This window comes from Rhinolophus hipposideros (assembly GCF_964194185.1).
Source record: "Rhinolophus hipposideros genome assembly, chromosome: 10".
Lineage (NCBI taxonomy): Eukaryota > Metazoa > Chordata > Mammalia > Chiroptera > Rhinolophidae > Rhinolophus > Rhinolophus hipposideros.
The window spans coordinates 22,595,248-22,609,993 of NC_138056.1; positions in this window are offsets into that span (position 1 = coordinate 22,595,248).

Sequence of the window (14,746 nt, forward strand, 5' to 3'; positions counted from 1 at the left end):
GAAAGAGAAATTCTTTTCACTAGCTCCAACACAGATCCTGAGATTAAGTCTTTTTACAGCCTGTTGGCCGATTTCCACTATGGCCGTGTCCCGCCCAGACTCAAGGGAGGGAAATAGACCCCAGGTCTCCATGGAAGAAATGTCAAAGTTACCTTGCAAAAAGAGCAGGTGGGCTTGGATATCTAATTGAGCTATCTCTGGAAAATATAGTCTTCAGGTGACTGGTATGCACATTCAAGTTTGAGAAGCCCTGCAGAACACCAACATTAGGCTCCCTACGTAATTGATACATTGCTTTCCAGATTTCCTAATACCAACCAAAAAACCAGCACATCGTTTATAGTGTACACATGGCAAGTATGAAAATGTAGGATGTTTTCAAAGAAATGCTCTATTTTCACTCATCTGTTTGCCCAATAAATATTCACCGAGTGTCTGTAATATTATAGGCAAAGCACAATTCCAGGTGCCAGGAATAGAGTGGAAAATAAAACAACATGGCCCCTGGTTTTGCGAAGCTTCGGTCCAGCAGGGAAGACAGTTTTCATGAAGTAATTACAGTGATAATGAATATAATGACAAAAGAAGTAAAGGAGTTCTGGGAACCTGAAACAGGGAGCTCTCACTGAATCCAGGGGTTCAGAGAGGGCCTGGAGGATGACTGGGGTTTAGCTGGTCAGCTGACACCTCTTTAGAATTTGCAACAACAACCCCCACCCACCAACCCACCTGTCCCCCTTCTGGGCTTTATTTTTCTCTCTAGCTCTTTTCTTCAGCTGACGTAACATGTATCATGTGTATTTATTTTCCTTTATTATCCATCTCTCTAAACTAGGATGTAAGCGTCACTGTCTGTTTTGTTCTCTATGGTATGCCCAGTACCTGTACCAGTGCCTGCCACATAATTAGCCCTCAATAAATATTTGTTGGGTGAATCCACAGTGTCCCAGGCAAGGGGAGTTCCATGTGCAAAGTATCTGAGGAAAGAAAGAGTGTGGGGTATCCCAGGAACCAAAAGGAGAAGTCCAACAAAGCTGGAACGTCGAGAGAGAAAGGAAATAGAGTCCACTGCCAACACTTCATTCATGTAGTCACCAAGTCTTTGCCGAGTGCTAATAATGTCCCAGGCACTGTTCTATGCATAAGTAACATACGTATGAAAAAGCAGAATTCACCTATAGTCCTCAATCAGTAACTAGAATTATATGAACATGCGGTCAAAACCATGTGGTAAAGAGTCTATCACAGTTATTTCCATAAGCTTTGAAACACTCAGTATCACTCCTTTGTTTCCTGGCCCACATCACTGTTATTGTCTAATTCTTCCAGGAGGCCTGGGAGCACCTCATCTTTATGTTTATTTTGTGGGGGGTGGGTAGGGGAGGGAGTTACCAAGGCGAAGTCTATTTTTTTTCAGTTACAGTTGACGTACAATATTATATTAGTTTCAGGTGTATAACAATGATTAGACATTCATATGCCCTACAAAGTGATCACCCTGGTAAGGCTAGTACCCATCTGACACCATACATAGGAATTACAATGTTATTGACTATATTCCCCATGTAGCACAGCATCTTTGATGGTTGAAATACAGCCATGACATGTTCATCATTTCCGCAAGCTTCCTGGCACAAAAATGGAAAAATGTGGATCTACGATGTCTGACAATTAAGTTCGCGAACTCATCCTAGAAACAGTGCTACACACCTCATTGCTGAATATCACTAGGGTCGCCTTTGAAGTCCTCCCCTTGGGAAGCTATGCTCCAACACCAGTGCCTAGTCCATCCTTCAAAGCAATTTTGGAACTCTTTTTCTGGAATGGCCATCAGAGCTGTCATTGTATTACCCTGGATGTCCTGAATGTCATCAAAATGTCTTCCTTTCATTATTTTCTTTATCTTTTGGTAAACAAAGAAGTCATTGGGGGGCCAGGTCAGGTGAGTAGGGAGGGTGTTCCAATACAGTTATTCGTTTACTGGCTAAAAACTCCCTCACAGACCACTAGTGCCATGTGAACTGGAGCATTGTTGCAAGAGCCATGAATTGCTGGCAAAAAGTTCAGGTTGTCTAATTTTTTCATGCAGCCTTTTTAGCACTTCCAAAGAGTAAACTTAGTTAACTGCCCAGTTAGTACAAATTCATAATGAATAATTCCTCTGATATCAAAAAAAGTTGGCAACAGCCTTGCAACAAGTTTGCGAACTTAATAGTCATACATCTTAACTCTACAATTTAGTGTATATTATGTGTTCTCACATAATCTACTTACTAAATTTTTAATTTTTTCAATAGCCTTGTACATTACCTAATCACCTTTAGACTAGAAGGCTAAATAGAAATATATAATAGAGTAACAGAGCACATTCAGAGATTACTGGTCTTTTGCATATGACTTTGCACATAGTTGGGTGAAGGTCAAATCTGGACCCTAAAGTTTCTCATGACCCCTTTGGATGAGAAAATCAGCTACATCATCACTGAGGTGGATACGTCAAGAGTACTAGAAATTAAGCTTGAGCAGAAATTCCAAAACAATCTAGTTCCTTGACACCTCAAAAGAAAGGGGGTGCCTCTCCACACCCATCGCCAAGGGTCCTGGAGGTCTCCGAAGTCAAACGCCTGAAATTCTCCATGGAATTTGAGCAGTAAGGGCTCTGACCTCCAACAACCTCTGAAATTCTTTACAGGACTAGCCTTATTCTTCACAGAGGATTTTGGTCAAAATAGAAGGACCCAAATATACATCAGAGCCTAGTAAGGACATCCAAGGAAAAGCCACAGACAGAAGCCAATCCTGATGTGAAATTACAGTGGAAATCTTTCCTGTCTTCTGATCCACGGGTCTGTGATGGACAGGACAATCCCCACCGTGATCACCATCACTACCTTCTTGAATGTTCTTACCCAGAAGCTAGCTGCTTGTCCTCGGGGAAAGGCAGGTATCTGAAGATAACAACTAGGTCACACTTTTTTGGATGCTTGTGATCAATTCCAACACAAATTAATGTAAATAAATATATATTGGCTTCCATAACTTAAAGCCCCTTGGGCATGTGGATTCAGGAATGAGATTTCCCAGGGCTCAAACACTACTTTACCATCTTCAGACCTCTCTCTGTCTCTCTCTCTGTCTCTCTCTGTCTCTCTCTCTAGTCACTCATTTCCACCACTTTCCAACTCAGATTCACTTCTGTTTACCCATTAGCCTACTTGCCTCATCCTGAAGATGGTTTCCTCCACATGGTCAAGAAAAAATGGGAAAATGGCCCCCAAGAAGCTCCAGGTTTGTTGTCCTTCCTGTTCCTCATCCCAAAGGAACAGAGATCCTCCTTTCTCAGGACCCATACCTATCATAGTGAGAACTCTGATTGGCCCTGTTTGGGGCATATGCCCCTCCTGGAGTCATTATGTGGCCTGGGAGCTGGAGACCTCTAACTGGCCAGCCTGGGGCAGGGCAGAACTGTGACTGGAGCAGGAGACGGGAGTCTTTACCACCGGAAAACGGAGTGGCTATTACCAAAAGAAGAGAAAAGAAAGCTGGGCAGGCAAAAATAACAGCAATCCCCCCACATTACCCAATGGCTGCTGCTATGTACCAAGAACTTTGCTGAGCATTTTGCCTATGTCATCTTATCTAATCCTCATATTGCATGAGATAAGCACTGTTATTGCCCAGTTTTAGTTGTTAGGGCTGCCGGAACAAAGTACCACACGTTGGGTGGCTGAAACAACAGAAACGTATTGTCACAGCCACAGGTCTGGATGCTCGAAATCTGAAATTGTGACGTTGGGAAGGTGGTTCCTTACAAAGGCTCTGCGGGAGGAAGACTCTGTTCCATGTCTCTCCTCGAGCTTCTGATCGTCCCAGACTTTCCTTGGTTTACAGATGTTGTCCGCTTTGTGTCTTCATGTTGTCTTCCCTCTGCCTGCATCTGCCTCTCTGTCCAAAAAGCCCCTTCTATATGTGACACCAGTCACATTGGATTAAGCCCCATGCAAATGGCCTCATCTTAACTTCATCAGCAGCAAAAACCTTATTTTCAAATAAGGTCACATTCACAGGTCCTGGGGGTTAGGACTTTCAACATCTTTGGTGGGGGGAGGGGCATAAGTCAACCCATAGCACCTCCCATTTTTTTTACATGAGGAAACTAAACCTTATAAGATTCATGTAATTTGCCAGAGTCCCACAGCCCATAAGCAACCTAAATCTTAACTTTAGTCTGCCTCTATTCTTATCCGTCTCCAGAAATCTCATCTCTTTTCAGGACACTCACCACTGTTTACCTTCCACTATTCCGGAGATTTGTGTGTCGTTTGGCACCCTTCTAGACTGTAAGCTTCTGAAAATCAAGGGTTTATCATATGTGTTTCTGTTTTCCCAACCCTCCTAGCAATGGCTCCATTAATATCTCTCAGAGGAGAAACACCAAGGTCAGACTCAAACGCTGACCACTATTCTTTATAGATTATTTCATCAATGAACCAGATAAAGCTTATTGATGAGTTAATAAAAAAAAGAAAAGAAAACCTTCCACTGGCCATTCTGGCTTCATGCATTCGTTCTTTCAACAAATATTTAATGAGTCCCTCCTATGAGTGAGTACAGCGTTAGGCACAGAGGAAACAGATAAATCAGACAGAGCCTACACCCTCTTAGAGCTTATAACCTGGTAGACAAGACAGATAGGGCAATAAATCTTTCTAATGCAGTGTCTCAGAGTAAAGGCTGTCTTGGTGCCTTAGAAAAGTAATAAGGCAAGCAAGCTAGGACTTGCACAACTTCTAAGAAGTTGGAGAAGAGATCCCATAAGCCAGGGACCACCTTTAAATATTTAACGTTAACATAAGAGAACACCAGTGACAAATCTCACCCCTCCTGCTGCAGCAGAGAGCCCGACTGAAAGGACACTGTATGACAAACTCTGCCCTGGAGATGGATCTAAGCCAGTAAGCCATAGTAAAACATGACATGGGTTCCAAATCCAGGCAGACCTGGGTTCAAATCCAGGTTCTGCTACTCCTCAGCTGTGCACAGTTAGGCAAACTTCTTAACTTCCACGTCTTAGTTTGGTTTTCTGTCAAATGGAATGACAATAACAAATTGACCAGGTTGTTATGTGGATTAAGTGAAACAAATATGCAAAGCCCACCCTCTAATGTTCGAGTCTCCATGAATGTAATGAAAACAGATTCTGGACGCATTAGACCTGGGTTTGAATTCCAGCTCTGCTCTAGTCCCACCTTGGGAAGAGACTAGACATCATGAAACCTCAGTTCCTGCCTCTGTAAAATAGGGACAATCATTCTCTGCCTCCTGGAGTTATTGTGACGATGCATGAATTGTGTATACAAAGGGCTTGATGCATGAATTGTGTATACAAAGGGCTTGGCCTGGTCGCTGACAAGTAAACGCGAGCACTGCTCACTTCCCCCGGTCTGCACGGCCCTGGGATCCTCTATTCTTCCTCCACCGTCTTGACAGGGCTCCTAGAAGAGCTTTCGTTCTTTTTAATACACATAACATAAAATTTACCATTTTAACCATTTTTAGGTGTACAGCTCAGGGGCATTGAACATATTCACAATGTTGTGGAACTATCACCACCATCCATCTCCAGAACTTTCTCATCTTCACAAACCCAAACTGTGTGCCCATTAATAGGAACTCCTCATTTCACCTCTCCCTACCAGCCCTGGCAGCCACCAATCTGCCTTCTCTGTGAATTTGGGACTCTAGGTACCTTATAGAAGTAGAATCATACGACAGGTGTCCTTTTGTGACTGGCTTATTTCACTTAACAGAATGTCTTCAGGGTTCACTTTCCTGTGTCATAGTTGTAGCATGTGTCGGAATTTCACTCTCCGACCACTTCTTTTTAAGTTCAGGCCCATTTGTTGTTCCTGACTTTAATTTAGGTCACTCTCCCCTCAAGTGGAAATATGGAAACACAATACTGCATGAGACAGTGACTACATACAAAGGAAACACAAAATGTCTTTTCACTGGTTACAAATGTACTGCCTACTCTTTTCTATGGGACATTTGGTGATAGCTCCAAATTCTTCTGAAGGCCGCATGTCACCCATTGCCCTTTGACAACGGATTTATTTCGTGCAAGAAATGGATCTGTTAAGCTTTGCATCCTCCGGGGTGGGGCAGGGCTGAAGCAAACAGGCAGCCAGCTTCTAACCAACGTTTACTTAAAGCAACACCATTGCATAGCCATAAATCTACATTTGCCCCATCACCTATCTTTCTCTGAATGCAAAGTTGAAAACACCCTCCTGCTCCTCTCAGTTGGGTCATAATTCTTTCCTTAATCTCACTCATTCAACAAAATGAAAAAGTGGTGTTGTGGGTTTTGAAGCTGCTCTCTTGTGCTAATAAGCTTAGCCTGAGACTTTTGCCATTCACAGGTTCCCTGGCTGGGCTCTGGGAGGCTGATTCTTCTTCAGCCAGTAGAGGTGCCCTACCCTGCCCTGACCCCAGTTTCTACCATCCAAAAGACCTGCAACAGTGTTTGTAACGGTGGGAAACTGGGAACAACCAAAACATCAAACACGGGGAAATTAATTAAATAAATTACAGGACATGCATTCAGGCAGAATAGGATGGAAGCCATTAAAATCATGCTGAAGGTCAACAAGACATGGAAAGGTGTTCGGAATAATCCCAGTGTGTGCAGGTGTGTGTTCCTTAACTACAGAATCACATAACTGTGGATTTACTGTGATTTTTCTTCGTTGGATGTTTGTAATTTCTACAAAAAAAAATACATCACTTTGTATATTTGATCCCTAGAGCTGCCATAACAAATTACCACAAACTGGATGGCTCACAACAGAAATATATTCACTCACAGTTCTAGAGGCCAGAAGTCTGAAACCAACATGTAAGCTGGGCCATGCTCCCTGCAAAGGCTCTGTAGGAGGGTCCCTTCCTTGCCTCTTCCAGCTCCAGGGGGCTGCCAGGATTCCTTCACTTGAGTCTGCCCCCATTTCACATCACCTTCTCTTCTATGTGTCTGTTCTCTGTGCGTCTGTCTCTAAATGCCCTTTGCCTCTCTCTTCTTATAAAGACACATGTGATTGCACTGCAGGCCCACCCGGATAATCCAGGCTAAATTCTTCTCCTCAAGATCCTTAATCACATCTTATTCATTCTTACCCATGTAGTGTAATAGTCACAGCTTTGGGGGGTTAGGTGTATCTTTGGGGGTGCTACCTTTGGGCCTACTACACTTTATAATGAACAAACACAAATGTTATGTTTTCCTTGTAGATACTCATAGCTTTGTGTGTTATTGTAGCTCATGAGCCCAGTGCCTGGTTCATGAGAGACACAAAGTAACTATTTGTTGAAAAAAGGAATAAACTGCCTACTGTGTTCAGGATAAGAAACAATAGATGACTTCTTTACTTTTTATTTTTCCTTTGTTACTTTCTGTTACTACCTTTTTCAGATGCTACTTCCTTCTTTTTCACCCACGCTCAAATCGTTGGCCCTCAAAGCGAGGAAGCTAAAACATTTCTATAGCCCAATATTAAAGAACAGAGGTGGAGAGTCAAGTTTTCTTGGCTTGGGCTCCACCCTAAATAAGTGAAGGCTGAATAAGTGAAGAACCCCTACCCCCTCGGTCCTCTCCTACAGCAGTTTCTTTTCTGCAGCCACCCCAAGGCAACATGGAGCCAGAGAGGGATATTTTAGGAAAGGCTCTCTCTGATCATTTTGCCCTTCTCCCTTCTGGCACAGGGAATACAGATGTGGAACCACACCAGAGGCTGAGCACTTAAAGGCGAGCTGTATCACCTCGTCTTCTCCCTGACAATTCCTCCAATCCTGCACATCACTTAATCCCTTCTGAGCTAATGACATTGAACGCCTGCAAGGTACAGCTCAGAAACAGCAAATAGATGAGCCTATGCTCTGTCTGTCCACCACCCCCAACCCCAGCAGCCCCCACCCACGGAAAACTGTCAATCGAGTATGGCTCCCCTTACACACAATGTCAGGAGCCTTCTAAACACGGCTCCTCAGGCAGCCATCGCTGTGGGATAAAAGCCCCTTTCCATTCCTCATTTAGCCTGTGTTAGAGAATATATCGTTATCACCAACAAACATCTGCTGAGCAACTAATGTGTACAAGTGCTGACAGTCTAGGTGTGGATTCAGGAAAGACACACACAAAGAGATACAAGGCAATGTGCTCAGGGCCAAACACACGATGGATCAACGTGTTGGAAAAGTTTCGATGTTGGTAGAGACCCATAATGGCTCTGAAAAGGCTAATGGAGGACATAGGGGACCACTGAAGGAAAAATAGGATTAGACAGACAAAAATGGAGAGAAAACTTCAGAGGTAAAGGAGCATAAGATCTAAAGGTCAGGGACAGACAGGAACGCGTGGGATGTCTTTGGGCAATGGACAACAAACCAATTTAACTAACACCCAGGTCATTCAGGTGACATTCAGTTCCAAGGTCATCTCCTTGGGGAGGCCTTCCCTGAACAGTGCAGCTATTGGGTTGGTGCAAAAGTAATTGTGGTTTAAAAGGTTAAAAATAATTGCAAACACCGCAATTACTTTTGCACCAACCTAATAAAATAAGGATTTGTTCTTCTTTGTGGTCATCTAGACTGTTTGCTTCCTGCACCTCTCTGTTCCCAGCACCTGCAACAGTGCCTGGCACATAGGACGTGCTCAGAAAATATTTACTGGATAAGTGAATGGACCGAGGGTTCCTAGAGGGGAAACTGGAAGAGCTCAATAAGGAGAAATACTGCCTTTGGATATCAAACTGAGGACTTTAGCCTGTAGAAGAGTATTCCAAACTGTTTCCCATCCCATTCCATAGGATGCAGTCGGTCAGAAACAGGAATTGCAGGTCCCAATGCACTTTGGGATCACTGGGCTAAACAAAGTTCAGCAAGTTTCTTTTCCGTAATTCTTTCTTCCACTCTACCTGATCGTTGTGGGTCTAAATGTTCCCCTAGTATTGACCCACGGCACTCTTTTTTCCTTTTCTTTCTTTAACACATCACACTGGATTTCGTGTTTCCCTGAAGACAATTTGGAAAATAGAGCTGCCAAAGCTTTAAAGATGCTGGCGGGAGGTTTATGCACATGCAATGATGGTTTAGGCGGATTCATCTGGTAGGATAGATTAGGAAAAGAGAGAGACTTGACACCCGAAACCCAGTTTGAAAATTACATCAGGAGTCATTCTTCTAAGCATCATGCCACAAATGTGAAGTGCCAGATACTGTTCTAGACAGTGGGGACAAAACAAAGTCTACCAACATGGACAGGGTAACGATATGCTCTGGTTTGCCCAGGACAATCCCAATATTTGTCTGTTTTCCCCACATCATTATTAAATAGTGCACCTGGCGTGGATAATAAATTAAGTGGCCACCCAATTCATGGGTCCTACATTCTATGGAAGAGACCGGGAGGCTAGCTCACATGGCACCTCTGTGTACATTAGACAAAGAGTGCCCCACTGGGTGGGCATAGCCCAAAGGTGCACAGTTGGTCAAACAGACATCCTTCTTGTGCAAAATGAGTACAGGCATCTTTGTGGTAAGATGCAGGCCTTTCCAGGATGCTCGGCTTAGAAAGCAGAGCTCAGGCTAAGTTTCTACCTCCTCTCCCTTACTGTACACAGGGATTTGCAGTGTTGGTGTGCATTCAGGAATGATACCAAAGGGCACACGATAATACTTAGTCCAGCCCCCTTGTGCAGTGAGCAACCTGCACAACCATGATATGATGTCCTAAAGATCATTAATAAGCAAATAAATATATAAGTAAACACGATATTAAAAGTACTATGAAGAAAACTAATGCAAAGGGGACTGAGAGTAAGGGGGCAGCCTTATTGCATCACCAGCAGTCACCATGCATGTTGTGGTCTATAGAAAGGGCACCCTCCGGAGTTGAGCAACACGGCCACCCTGAGAAGTGCTCTTTTAGAAAGGGTGGTCAGGTAAGGCCTCTCTGTGGAGGTGGTAGATCATTCGATCCTGGCTGCCAGGAAAGAGGGATAGATACGAAAGAAACATCACAGTGGGTCGGAGTGGTCCACACGACATGGCGGCTCGCTTTGGGCAAGGGCTTTAAGGAATGAGTATGAAAGATGACTTCAGGCTTTCGTGCCTGAAAAACTAGGGAAATGGTGGCACCGCTCAATTCTGCCCAACTTACTGAGCCTGTCATGAGCAGGTGATGTAGAGAACACCCCAGTCCCTTCTCTTGGGGAGTTGACCATCTCCATCAGCATTTCTCAACATGCATCTGGTGGAACACTAGCTGGACGGTACGCTAATGGGTGTTACTTAGAAAAAGTTGCTCAAATAAGTTTGGAAAATGCTGGGGTAAGCAAAATGAAACAGATTGCTATGCTGGATGACTTGTTGGAGCTTCTAACAGGCTAACGTGCTTGGTGAATCCTAAGCAAAGAATACAGATGGCACCCTGTCCTAAATTAGCTGCCCAGAGACATTTTCTTCATATAGCATTTCAGAGCCTAGCGTTCCCCTGTGGGGGAGGAACTGTGCACTAGACAGATACCAAATGGGCCAGAGTAGAAAGTAGAGTCACATAGGGATTATGGGAGGAGCAGAAGTGGCAGAGAGAAGGGATCCCTGAGGAGGCTAGAAGGCTCCACAGCTGCTGGGGTGCACAATTGCCATAAGCCAGATCTGCCTGTGGTGTCCCCACAGACCTGGCTTCACCCAAGCTCCAATGGTAACCTCTGAGTCAGCTCCCTCGAGGTCAAGGTTAGCCTCTGACTGGCTAAAGTGGCTGTCTGACCTCCCTGGGCCTCCACTTACCCGTCTATAAAATGGGCATAAAAATATTGCCCTCCCTCTCCAGGGCGGCACAAGGCGCAGGTAATTACTAGTTGGCTGGGTGCTGAGATGCTAACAAGCTCTGTCTGACACATTTCTCCTTGACTTCTCCAGACACCACACCACCCTCCTCAGGAGACCACAGACCTGTCAACGATCCCCCACAGGGCGCTCAGATCTCAACAACATTCAGGAAGGGAGCAGGTATCTCTCTGCAGGCCACCGTCTCTCCCTTTTGTAGCTCCCATCCAAACAGGAGATTCGCCTAACCTTCTGCTACCACCTGGGCATTGTGGAGGTGGATGACCCACCAGGCGGTTGCCATTCTGGGACCCTGCAACACCTGGGAGACTGCTCGGGGCCGGGACACCCAGAAGAGGTGTCACCTGCCTGGAGGCAGCCATGTGGTGTCCTTCTCGCTGAGGAGAAGGGGTCCCCCCAACGGGGGCCTTCTATGAGCAGGGTGATGACAACATCAGAGGACCCGTGCCCAGCCCAGCCTGGTGGGACGAGTGAGCTGAGGTAAGTGCTGTGTGTCTGCGTGGAAAGGGAGAAGAAAGGGCACCTGGGGGGAGAGGAAACACTGGCATCCAGCGGGCAGAGCCAGCCTTGCCCCACACCTTCCACGAGGGAGGAAAAAGGGTGCCAAGGAAACCTTGAGTTTCCTATTCAAACTACTGGGGAGTGAGGAGAGCAGCACACGGCACCCTGGATACTAGGCTAGAGTCCCTTGGAACAGCTTGGCGGGTGACCAAAGTCATGCCTGGCCTTGACTAGAAGGATGGAAAAGGAGGATTTGTTGGATCTCCCTGTGGGGTTTTGAAATGCCAGTGTGCTCATCTGCAGAATAATCAGAGTCGGGTGAAGCTCTTGCAGTTGGCTGCTATCACAACCCATTCCTGAGTACTGGGCATTGTCCTGTGATCCAGTTGTTCATTCGGATACACACCTGGCTTATCTGTACTGACATGCCTTCTGCTCTCCCCTGGTTTATTGTCCTGACATGCCTTCTGCTCAGCCCCAAAGCATCCACGTAGAGAGGGGGCTTCCGTTTTCAACAGTGGCTCAATTCTGCAGCTGTGAAGTGCACAGGAGAGAGCCGAGACCCATGCGTATGTCAGTCCACACTTCCAGGCCCACGTCCTGGAATCCCAGTTTAAACTCCAGGTCTCTTAATTCCTGGAAATCAGGGGGGCTAGTCCCGAGAGAGAGAGAGAGAGAGAGAGAGAGAGAGAGAGAGAGAGAGAGAGAGAGAGAGAGAGAGAGAGAGAGAGAGACTAGATTCAGGGAATGACGTCAGGGGCCCGTCTAGCTCAGTGTTCAGCCCCTGCCTTCTTTAAAAGCCGTCGCTGTCTTCGCTGTCTTTAGTCCTAATGTGTTACCAAGTGACTTGTCAATGTCAGAAGAGTCATGCGAAGAATCTTTGGCATGTCATTAACCTCATTCCAACATGTAATTAGCCTAAAAGGCCTCCTCTCTGCCTCCATTCAGCGTTACATCATAAAGAATCAGATATTTTACTACTTTCAGGACACTGTGAACACTTGAAAGAGTTAATTAATTATGGCTCACTGCAGCCCGTCCCCAAGAGCCCAAGGTCCAGGAATTAAACTGTTTATTTTCAAGTGTTAGTCTTCAGGAGAGCATTCACAGTGACTTCCTCCTCGGAATCTGAGCTTGACATTGGTTTGAAAACCGACCCAGCAGGGAATGCAGTGGTGGGTTGGAGGAGGTAATTTGATTTGGGCCTCCCTCCGAGTGTTCGCCAGGGTTTTCACAGATATTATCTGTACAGCGTCGGACAGAACAGAAAACCACGGAGAGCTGGAATTCTACTTACCCTCCTGGTTCCATGGGGCGAATCCAGCTAAAGCCATTTGTAATCTCGGAGCTGGAGAGATCAGCAGAGTGGCCAGGGTTCAAAGGGAGTTCAGCCCTAATCTGGATGTTACAATCTAAGCCCATCTAACCATGCAGGCTCTGAGGACATTATTATCCGTCAAGTGTAATTACAGATAAAATAGTTTTATTAATCCGCTTCCTAAGGGGACTGTGTTTATCTGATGGCTGTGTATGGCATGGGGGCTGAGGGATCTGTGCTCTGTATGATTGGTCCTTGGGGAGCACAGTCTCTGGGGAGAGGGTGTGGTGGAGAGTTGAGTCTAGGTGTTGCGTGGGCTCTGTGCATGAGGGATGGGAGTACATGTGACAGCACTGATAGCCGGTGCGCATGTGTGTTAGCTCAGGTTCATGCCACTGGACTTGAAAAATTGTCCCTGTTTCTCCACTATACATTGGATCTGTCATACCTCTTTTTCCATAAAAAATAGTGGTTTTTTTGTACTTAGCTGGAGTCTATAGAGCTCCCAGTTGCAGATTCCATCTGCAGGCACCTTCTTTCGCCACTAATTGTCAACCAAATTTTCAAATCTTATCTCCAGACCTATCTTGGCTTGTCTTTAAATGTCCATCCATGACTATAAACCAGTTTGTCAAAGGCGAGGGCTCCTGAAAGAGTAGTATCCCTCCTGAACATTATTTGGCCTGACTTGAAGTCAACGCCACTCACCTCTGGGTAGGAGAAATGAATCTCTTGGGGTCCAGACACTACAGGCGTTCCCTGTAAAGTCACCAGTTCTGATTTAAAAGGAATTAAATATCAGTGGTCAGGTGGGTGTCAGGTAATACTCCAAGGCCTGGTTCAGTTGCGTCCCCCTACAGAGGGGTGACCAACTGCCCAGAGACTGTGGAAAAGGCACAAAGCCAGCCTGGTCACCTCTGTCCTTCCCCATCCCCCACCCGCAGCCTACTTGCAGCATTAGACACCCAGACCAGCCCTTTCTCAGCACAGCCCATAGCTGCTGGTTGATTGTGCAACTCACCACTTGCTTTAGCTGGCACACTCGACCCCAACTGATTATTTCCTCCTTCAGAAAGCCTTGTGAAAAACCTGCCCTCTGCCTAAAGACAGAGGTTACCTGAACTTTGCCCAAAGGGACAGCTGCACGCTGGGGTGGGTGCAACCTGAAAACCAGAGATCCAGCAGCTATTTCCTTCCCATAGAGCCAAGTGACACCCGTTCTCCCAAGGGTTCTGCAGAAAGGTGAACTTGCCCAAGCCCCACTCGTAGGGCTTGTGTAGAAAGATGCCAAGTGGGCCAGCTGGGATCGTGATGGCCACGTGGCAGGTCCGTTGGCCACTCTATCGGGTGAGCTTCCTGTTGGGACGCCTGGAGCTTTTTCGTTCCCAGAAGTGCACATTGGAGCTCAGAAAAGAAATTTGGATGACGGAATGAATGTCTCATAAAAATATTGCTCCATTTAAGATAATTAAGGACTGTTGGCCAAGTATTGTCGCCTTCTCCTAATTGCCAAGGTTAATAAACTTTTGATAGATACCAGATAAGAGGCTGAAAATAGAGAAATGGAAGGATGAATATCTAGTATGTGGCAGGTGCATACCCCTGTGTTGTTTCACTTAATCTAGTGCGTAGCCAATATTATTCTCATTTTGCTGGTTAGGAAACTGAAACTTGGATGAGAATGATGATGGTGAAGATGATAATTAGTAGTAGTCGTATAATAATAATAATTAGTAGTAATAGTATAGCCATCCTTTGTTGAGTATTTATTATGTGTCAGGCATTGGGCTAAGAAATTCTTACATTATGTCATTTAATCCTCACCAACACTCTATGAAGTTACAATTTATCCTGGTTTTTAGTTGAGGGAACTGTGGTTCCGTGATAGCACTGAGATCTGAACTCACATGAGACTCAAAACCCAGTGCTCTTCGGAATACTGGTTTTTCCTTAGCTGCCTTCTCGTCGGGCTTTTGCTCTTAGCAACGCTGTGGTTATCGGTTTCATTATTGCGTCACCTGA